The sequence below is a fragment of the Triticum aestivum genome, chromosome 3B, assembly GCF_018294505.1.
Source record: "Triticum aestivum cultivar Chinese Spring chromosome 3B, IWGSC CS RefSeq v2.1, whole genome shotgun sequence".
In the NCBI taxonomy this organism is placed as follows: Eukaryota; Viridiplantae; Streptophyta; class Magnoliopsida; order Poales; family Poaceae; genus Triticum; species Triticum aestivum.
Genome location: NC_057801.1, coordinates 250,223,418 through 250,232,591, shown reverse-complemented (window position 1 = coordinate 250,232,591; position 9,174 = coordinate 250,223,418).

The following is a 9,174-nucleotide window of genomic DNA, read 5'->3' as shown; positions in this document are numbered from 1 at the left end:
CAACATTCATGCCTAGCTCATTAACCATCGAAAATATGTAGTAGTTGTCTTAATGGTTAACTAGCCGGGCTAACGGTATATATGCCATATAGGGCATAACTATTTTTATGAGTTGGGTTTATTTTATAGCAACGTATATAGCATTGCCTCGAGCCATTATATGCGAGGACTATATGAAACTTGTTGATGACATACTCGATCGCACTATATTATGTTTAATGCGAGTAACATAGGCTATGACCCTAGTTACTTTTCTATGCATGGTACAATTTTAATCCGTATGAGAGATTATATTATGACATATGGTTTATGCTTAAATACTAGTTTTGCTAGTCTCAAACATGTCATATATGGGCATGCGACTAAGTGGATCTAGTCAAATATTTATATGGGTTTGAATGAGAATATTTCTTTTATAAAGTTTTGCTTCACTTGTATTAGTACTAACATCATTTAGCAACTTCGTGCCCATATGTAGCATAACCAAATGAAGTGTCGGGACTTCTTCTTGCTTGTATTATCACCACGTAGCATAGATTGTATGCTTGTGGTGTAACCATACAGAAGTATATATCAGTATATGTTTCGCATGGACATGATGAAGTATATGACAATTCTCAAAGTCTATATACATATGACCCTAAACTATGAAGAGCAAAAGTCATGTATATTGAGTTGTCATGGCTTTGTTTTACATGGGTTTTCACTAGTACAAAAACCGAGCGTATAATGCTACTTCTTGAGACTAATGAATATATAGCCGCATGCTCCAAGTTTACACCCTATACTGATGCGTTTAGGGGTCTAGCCAGACTATAAATTATATGGAAGAAACATGTGTGAATTTCCAACAAAATAGGACTTTATGAAACCAAATCAATATGAGCTTTATTTCTATTTCTATCCTTGATCTGTATCAACATGGGATGCAAGATAACCATGAGACCAAATCAAGATGGACATATTTTATTCTTGAATTGTATCAACATGGGATGCAAGATCGCCATGAGACCAAAACAAGATGAGCATAATTTTTGGTCTTGAGTTGTATCAACATGGAGATGCAAGATCAGCATGAGACCAAAACGAGATGGACATAATTTGTTCTTGAGTTGTATCATCATGGAGATGCAAGATCACAATTAGACCAAAACGAGATGGACATAATTTGTTCTTGAGTTGTATCATCATGGAGATGCAAGATCACCATGAGACCAAAACAAGACATATATAATTTGTTCTTGAATTGTATCAACACGGAGATGCAAGATCACCATGAGACCAAAACAAGATGGATATAGTTTGATTCTTGAATTGTATCAACATGAATGTTCAAGATCACCATGTGACCAAAACAAGACATATATAATTTGTTCTTGAATTGTATCAACATGGAGGTGCAAGACCACCATGAGACCAAAACAAGATGAGTTTAATTTTTAGTCTTGACTTGTATCATGAGACCAAGACAAGAAGATTTTTTATTGCACATGTGCACTTAGTTCACATCAGTATATAAGATGAAGATCAATATGTGACTAGACTAGGCATATCATCTATTTCCCTGATTTGTATCAACATGGGATCAAGCTCACCATGAGACCGAACCAAGAGATGAGAAACTATATATGCGGGGGCAATGTATGACACCAAAACTATAGAACACATATGGTGCAAGAAGAAGGCATCATCGGGGGAGCAATGACGTAGCCATAGTCTCACCTTGTCTCCTACGTGGACGGAGAAGGCGAACGGCGAGACGAGACGAACGGCAAGACGGACGGCCGGCGCGACGGCGACGATGATGAGACGGCGGCCGGCGGCGGGACGGACGGCCGGCGCGACGGCGACGATGATGAGACGGCGGCCGGCGGCGGAACGGATGGTGAGACGAGATGGCTGGCCGGCGCAACAACGAGACGAACGGCGAGACGGACGGCCGGCAGCGTGTACGCATGCGCGCGTGTGTGCAAGCGAGCGATGCCAGGCGAGCAGCGATGGATGAATCTGAATGAGCAGCGACGAGCTTCCTCGCGAATGAGTGATTGATCGATGAGCGAGCAGCAGCAGCGACGACGTGTGGATAGGAAAATGAGCGACCTTAGAGGAGTCGAGCGGCCTGGTATTTATAGGGACGGAGGGAAGCAGTGGAGGCCCGGCTGTAGGCGCGCCTGCCCACGTTCTGATCGGGGGATCGTGTCCAAGAACGTGGGAGCGTGGCTGGCTCATTTCTCTTTTTCTATTTGTTTAATCACTAATTACCGGCAATGTCCCATCAACTGGGCTTAATTTTGCCACGTAACGTGTGGGCTCTAGGCACGAACTAATTTCTTTGCATGCAATCGCTGATGGAATAGGATATGCATGCATGTACGTAGCCATTGTCCCTTTCTTTTAATATGGACCCAAGCACATGTACGCGATCATTTTATTTAAATGAACCAAGCTTGATTAATTGAAATGGCTCATCGAGGCTTACTTCCTTAAGGTGGTGTAAAAAAATGAATGAAATGATATTTTCTCAATCAAAGTTGCACGCCAATATTTTGATAACACTCTGACATTTTTTTATATGTCGTCACACGGAACATTTTTCCCTTTTATATATGTTGTATGAAATTTCATTCACATCGCCGGAATAATGTCCAAATTTACTCTGCGATCCAATATTTTAGTAATACCATCCGCGTCTAAGATGATTTGAATTTATGTCGACATTAGAATTCTCCGTCGGTGACAACATATGTATATGCGAGCCACGTGTTCTCTATATTTTTAGGATGATACTTCATGACTATTTATTCTGATACATTTTATAATTTCTCGGCCCTTTTCAGTATCCGCATTATCGACATCTGGAAATGGATCGTAGACCTATTTTTTCAGTCACCAATTTGAGCGGTTGATTATAATTGATTTTTTTAATTATAGAACATATTTTTGCCATTTTGTGTTCATATTTTGTGTGGTTCATGCTTTTTATTTATCTTGGTCGAAATCCAAGTCAACAGGTAGTATCATACAGTAGTATCATATGCATGATACTAGTATAGAATACTCCCCACTGTGAGTAGCCTCAACGACAAACACAGATCAATCAAACCGTATGGTTAATCTCGTGTCTACACGTCGGCGGAAGCGCTCGGCCGGTCTCGCTCCCTTCTTTCACGCGGAGACATGCTGGCACGCACCCTCGCCATATCTTTTTCCCTTTTTCTCTGCTTTTTCTTCCTCCTGCCTCCTCAGAACCATACCATCTCCTGCAGTACAAGCTCACCGACGTTGGCGACACGATCCCCTGCCGCTTCTTTTCTCATCCCCCATCAGCTCCGACAAACAGAGGTCGTCGGCTCCTTTTCCTTGCTGCTCCCCAACACAACAAAGACAAGAGACGAACCACAGGACGGCGCGGACGGAGGAGTAAGCATGCTGGGGAGCTGCAACCAGTGGATAAAAAAGCTACATCTGGCTACGCAGGAGCTACAACCGGCAGATGAGGAGCTACAAACGACAGGGCGATGGGGTGGGTGAACCATGACCGGCAAGTGAGGTTGCTGCACGAGGCCTTGCTGACGACAGAGTCGCAAATGCTACAACGTGCGCATACCAGCGCTACAACCGGCAAGGTGTGTCGACAAATGCTACACCAAAAAAGCTACAACCACGTTCGTTAGAGTTGCAACCCGGGTTCGCCGGAGTTTTAGCCAGACAACGCCGTGTACAACCGTTACAATGAGCTCGTGGAGATGCTACAACCACGTACACCAGAGCTGCAAACCGGTGTGGCGTCGTCGACTAATGCTAAAACCGTTTCACGATGATGATGCAGACCCAACGGCGGCGACAATGTGTCTTTTGCTACAAACGGCGTTTGTCCAAGCTACAACCGGCATTGGTGGAAGCTACAAGTGGCCATGGCGAGCTGCGACCGACAGTCGCAGTTGCTACAACCGGCTACAATGGAGCAGCAACGACGATGCTACGATGTGCAAGTTTATTTGCTGAAACCAGCGGCACGTTTTGTTGCATAGGGGGGCAGAACCACACGGGGCACTAACACGGCAACCGCCGAGCTGCTCCAGCGAGCAACGATGGAGAGCCAGCGCGTAGAGCTACCAGCAGGAGGCCCGTGTTGGGAAATGTAGCATGCAATTTCAAAAAATTTCCTACACTCACGCAAGATCTATCTAGGAGATGCATAGCAACAAGAGGGGGAGAGTGTGTCCACATACCCTCGTAGACCGAAAGCGGAAGCGTTTGACAACGCGGTTGATGTAGTCGAACTTCTTCTCGTTTCGACCGATCAAGCTGTTGGGGAATGTAGCATGCAATTTCAAAAAAAATTCTTACGATCACGCAAGATCTATCTAGGAGATGCATAACAACGAGAGGGGGAGACTGTGTCCACATACCCTCGTAGACCGAAAGCAGAAGCGTTAGTTAACGCGGTTGATGTAGTCGAACGTCTTCACGATCCAACCGATCCAAGTACTGAACGTATGTCACCTCCGTGTTTAGCACACGTTTAGCTCGATGACGTCCCTCGAACTCTTGATCCAGTAGAGGGTCGAGGGAGAGTTTCATCAGCACGACGACGTGGCGACGGTGTTGATGATGTGATCTGCGCAGGTGATGTCTGCTAGAACTACGTCGGTATTTCCCCAAAGAGGAAGGGATGATGCAATATAGCGACGGTAGGTATTTCCCTCAGTGATGAGACCAAGGTTATCGAACCAGTAGGAGAACCTCCTCACACCACGTAAACAGCACCTACACACAAATAACAAATACTCGCAACCGGAAGTGTTAAAGGGGTTGTCAATCCCTTTCGTGTACGGCGCCTCAAGATAGGCAAAAACGTAAGGTAAAAAATGGTAGATATGATAAATAGATCATGGAACAAATAAATTGCAGCAAGGTATTTTTGTATTTTTGGTTTAATAGATCTGAAAATAAATGGAAGAGAAAATAGATCACAAAGGCAAATATGATGAAAAGAGACCCGGGGGCCGTAGGTTTCACTAGTGGCTTCTCTCGAGAAAAATAGCAAACGGTGGGAAAACAATTAATGTTGGGCAATTGATAGAACTTCAAATAATCATGATGATATCCAGACAATGATGATTATATAGGCATCACGTCCAAGATTAGTAGACTGACTCCTGCCTGCATCTACTACTATTACTCCACACATCGACCTCTATCCAGCATGCATCTAGTGTATTAAGTTAATGAGAAAATGGAGTAATGCAATAAGAACAATGACATGATGTAGACAAGATCTATTTATCTATTGCGGAGATATAGATCTCATCTTGTTATCCTTAGTAGCAACGATACATACGTGTCGGTTCCCCTTCTATCACTGGGATCAAGAACCGTAAGATCAAACCCACTACAAAGCACCTTTTCCCATTGCAAGATAAATAGATCAAGTTGGCCAAACAAAACCCAAATATCAGAGAAGAAATACGAGGCTATAAGAAATCATGCATATAAGAGATAAAAGAAGACTCAAATAACTTCCATGGATAAAAACATAGATCTAATCATAAACTCAAAGTTCACCGGATCCCGACAAATACACCGCCAAAAGACTTACATCATATGGATCTCCAAGAGACCATTGTATTGATAATCAAGAGAGAGAGAGAGGAAGCCATCTAGCTACTAACTACGGACCCGTAGGTCTACAAAGAACTACTCACGCATCATAGGAGAGGCACCAATGGAAGTGGTGAACCCCTCCATGACGGTGTCTAGATTGGATCTGGTGGTTCTAGACTCTGTGGCGGCTAGAATTGATTTTTGTTGACTCCCCTAGGGTTTATGGAATATTTGTGTATTTATAGAGCAAAGAGGCGGTTCAGGGGGCACCCGAGGTGGGCACAACCCACCAGGGCACGCCTAGGCCTCCTGGCGCGCCCTGGTGGGTGCTGCTCCCCTCGAGCAGCCCCCCAGGTGCTTCTTTAGCCCACTGGCTTTCTTCTGGCCCAAAAACTCCTCCAGGAGTTTTGTTGCATTTGGACTCCGTTTGATATTGATTTCCCGCGATGTAAAAGACATGCAGAAAACAGAAACTGGCACTGGGCAGTATGTCAATAGGTTAGTACCAAAAATGATATAATATGACTATAAAATGATTGTTAAACATCCAAGAATGATATAATATAACAGCATGAAACAATCAAAAATTATAGATACATTTGAGACGTATCATTAGGGCTTCACATAAGCACTACGACGCTATGACTGGAGGCATAAACTGTGGAGGGGGCACCGCACACGGCAAAGAACAATTGATGTGCCTTTGGGGTGCCCCCTGCCCACGTATATAAAGGAGGGAGGGAGGAGGCGGCTGGCCTAGAGGGGGCGCGACAAGGGGGAAGTCCTACTAGGACTCCCAGTCCTAGTAGGATTCCACCTTCCTTTTCGGAGTAGGAGAAGGGGGAATGGAGAGAGAGAGGGAGGGAGAAGGAAAGGGGGGTCGTGCCCCCTCCCCTTGTCCAATTCGGTTTGGCTAGGGGGGGCGCCACCTCCTGGCCGCCAGCCTCCTATTTCCACTAAGGCCCATGAAGGCCCAATACTCTCCCGGGGTGGTTCCGGTAGAGGCATACTAGTGAAGGAAATATCCCCTAAAGGCAATAATAAAGTTGTTATTTATATTTCTTTATATCATGATAAATTTTTATTATTCATGCTAGAATTGTATTAACCAGAAACTTAGTACATGTGTGAATACATAGACAATGCATAGTGTCCCTAGTATGCCTATACTTCACTGGCTCATTAATCAAAGATGGTTATGTTTCCTAACCATAGACATGTGTTGTCATTTGATGAACGGGATCACATCATTAGGAGAATGATGTGATGGACAAGACCCATCCATTAGTAGCATTATGATCGTTACAGTTTTATTGCTATTGCTTTCTTCATGGCTTATACATGTTCCTCTGACTATGAGATTATGCAACTCCCGAATACCGGAGGAACACCTTGTGTGCTATCAAATGTCACAACGTAACTGGGTGATTATTAAGATTCTCTGCAGGTGTCTCCGAAGGTGTTTGTTGAGTTGGCATCGATCAGGATTAGGATTTGTCACTCCGTGTATCGGAGAGGTATCTCCGGGCCCTCTTGGTAATGCTCATCACTGTAAGCCTTGCAAGCAATGTGACTAATGAGTTAGTTGCGGGATGAAGCATTACGGAACGAGTAAAGAGACTTACCGGTAACGAGATTGAGCTAGGTATGATGATACCGGCAATCGAATCTCGGGCCAGTAACATACCGATGACAAAGGGAACAATGTATGTTGTTGTGCAGTTTGACCGATAAAGATCTTCGTATAATATGTTGTTGTTTTGGACTCTAACTTGCATGATTTGAATGGAACTAACCCGGACTGACGCTGTCACTACTAGGAAAAGGCCTGCTAGTGATGCACCTGTTTTGGCTACTAATGGCGCACTACAGGTGCACCACTAGCATCACGCCATTAGTAATTAATACTAATGGCGCACCCCTGGTGCGCTATTAGTATACCAGATACTAATGGCGCACCAGGGAGTGCGCCATTAGTATGTCAAGTGGTACGCCATTACTATCTGACTTAGTAATGGCGCACCACATAGAAGTGTGCCATTAGTAACAAATTTTTTTCAATTTTTTTTCTAAATCTCGGGTCACTATGGCTTAATCTTGGGTCAATATGCTTAATCTCAAGTCAAATAGCACTCTGTGGTCAAACTTCCCAAAAGGTCACATTTTTTTCAATTTTTTTCTAAATCTCGGGTCACTATGGCTTAATCTTGGGTCAATATGCTTAATCTCAAGTCAAATAGCACTCTGTGGTCAAACTTCCCAAAAGGTCACCCATCCTCAAACTACTCCAGCCCAAGCACGCTTAACTTCAGAGTTCTATCCAATCCCAACACCAGCTCACTTAACAAGCACTTGTTGATATATCTAGCATATCAATCCTATTAAACCTTGTTGATGTCCAGGACTTTGTTCATGTTCATGAGTGTGATGAAATTTTGAAAAAATATTTCAAACTTCCGTTCATATTACGTATCATATTTTGAACATTTTTTTAAAAAAATTCAAAACTAATTTTTTTCTGTTACTAGTGGCACCTAGCAAATGGTGCGCCACTACTAAGTTTGAAATTTTTTCATTTTCCCCCTCTAGATCTTAAAAGCCCCGTATCTTTTTTCTGTTAGGTTTTTGGGGATTCTAAAAATCTTCAGCGGGGTTTCCCCAGTTGAATTCGGAAGTATCTTTTTGAGTTGATGATTTTTCATATAAAAAACTTTCTAATCCGAGTTCGTATGCAAAAGTTATGCCCATTTTACAAATTCCAGAGAGATTTTGCAAATAAAGTCGAAATTCATATTTGTAAATTTTCCCAACAACTAGACCAAATATCACATGGGAAACTTATTTTATTTTATTTTTTGACATTTCCATCATTTTCTTTTGTTTTTTTTAAAACTGAAAAGGCGGTCCACGGGGGGGGGGGGGGGGGGGGTGCATTCGGTGGAATTTTTGGGCAAAGTTAGTAATGGTCCACCGTTGAAGATTTAGTAGTGGCGCACCGAGGGTGTGGTGCGCCATTACTAGTTAAACTAGTAATGGCGCACTATCCCCTGGTGCGCCATTACTAGTTTTGAAAAGAAAATAAAAAAATTGTTAGTAGTGGCGCAACGTGGATGTGGTGCGCCATTAGTATTTGGACACTAATGGCGCACCAACACATGGTGCGCCACTGCTACATAGCAGTGGCGCACCACATATGTGGTGCGCCATTAGTGTCCATATTATCTATAGGCGTTTTCCTAGTTGTGTGTTTTCAGTAGAACTGCCATGGTGTTATTTTTGTGCAGAAATAAAAGTTCTCAGAATGACCTGAAAATCCACGGAGCAACTTTTCAGAATAAATAAAAAATACTGGCGAAAGAATCAGCGTCAGGGGGCCCACACCCTGTCCACGAGGGTGGGGGGCGCGCCCCCTCCCCTAGGGCGCGCCCCCTGCCTCGTGGGCCACCTGGATGTACACCGACCTCAACTCCAACTCCATATATTTGCTTTCGCAGAGAAAAAATTCAGAGAGAAAGTTTTACCGCGTTTTACGATATGGAGCCGCCGCCAAGCCCTAATCTCTCTCGG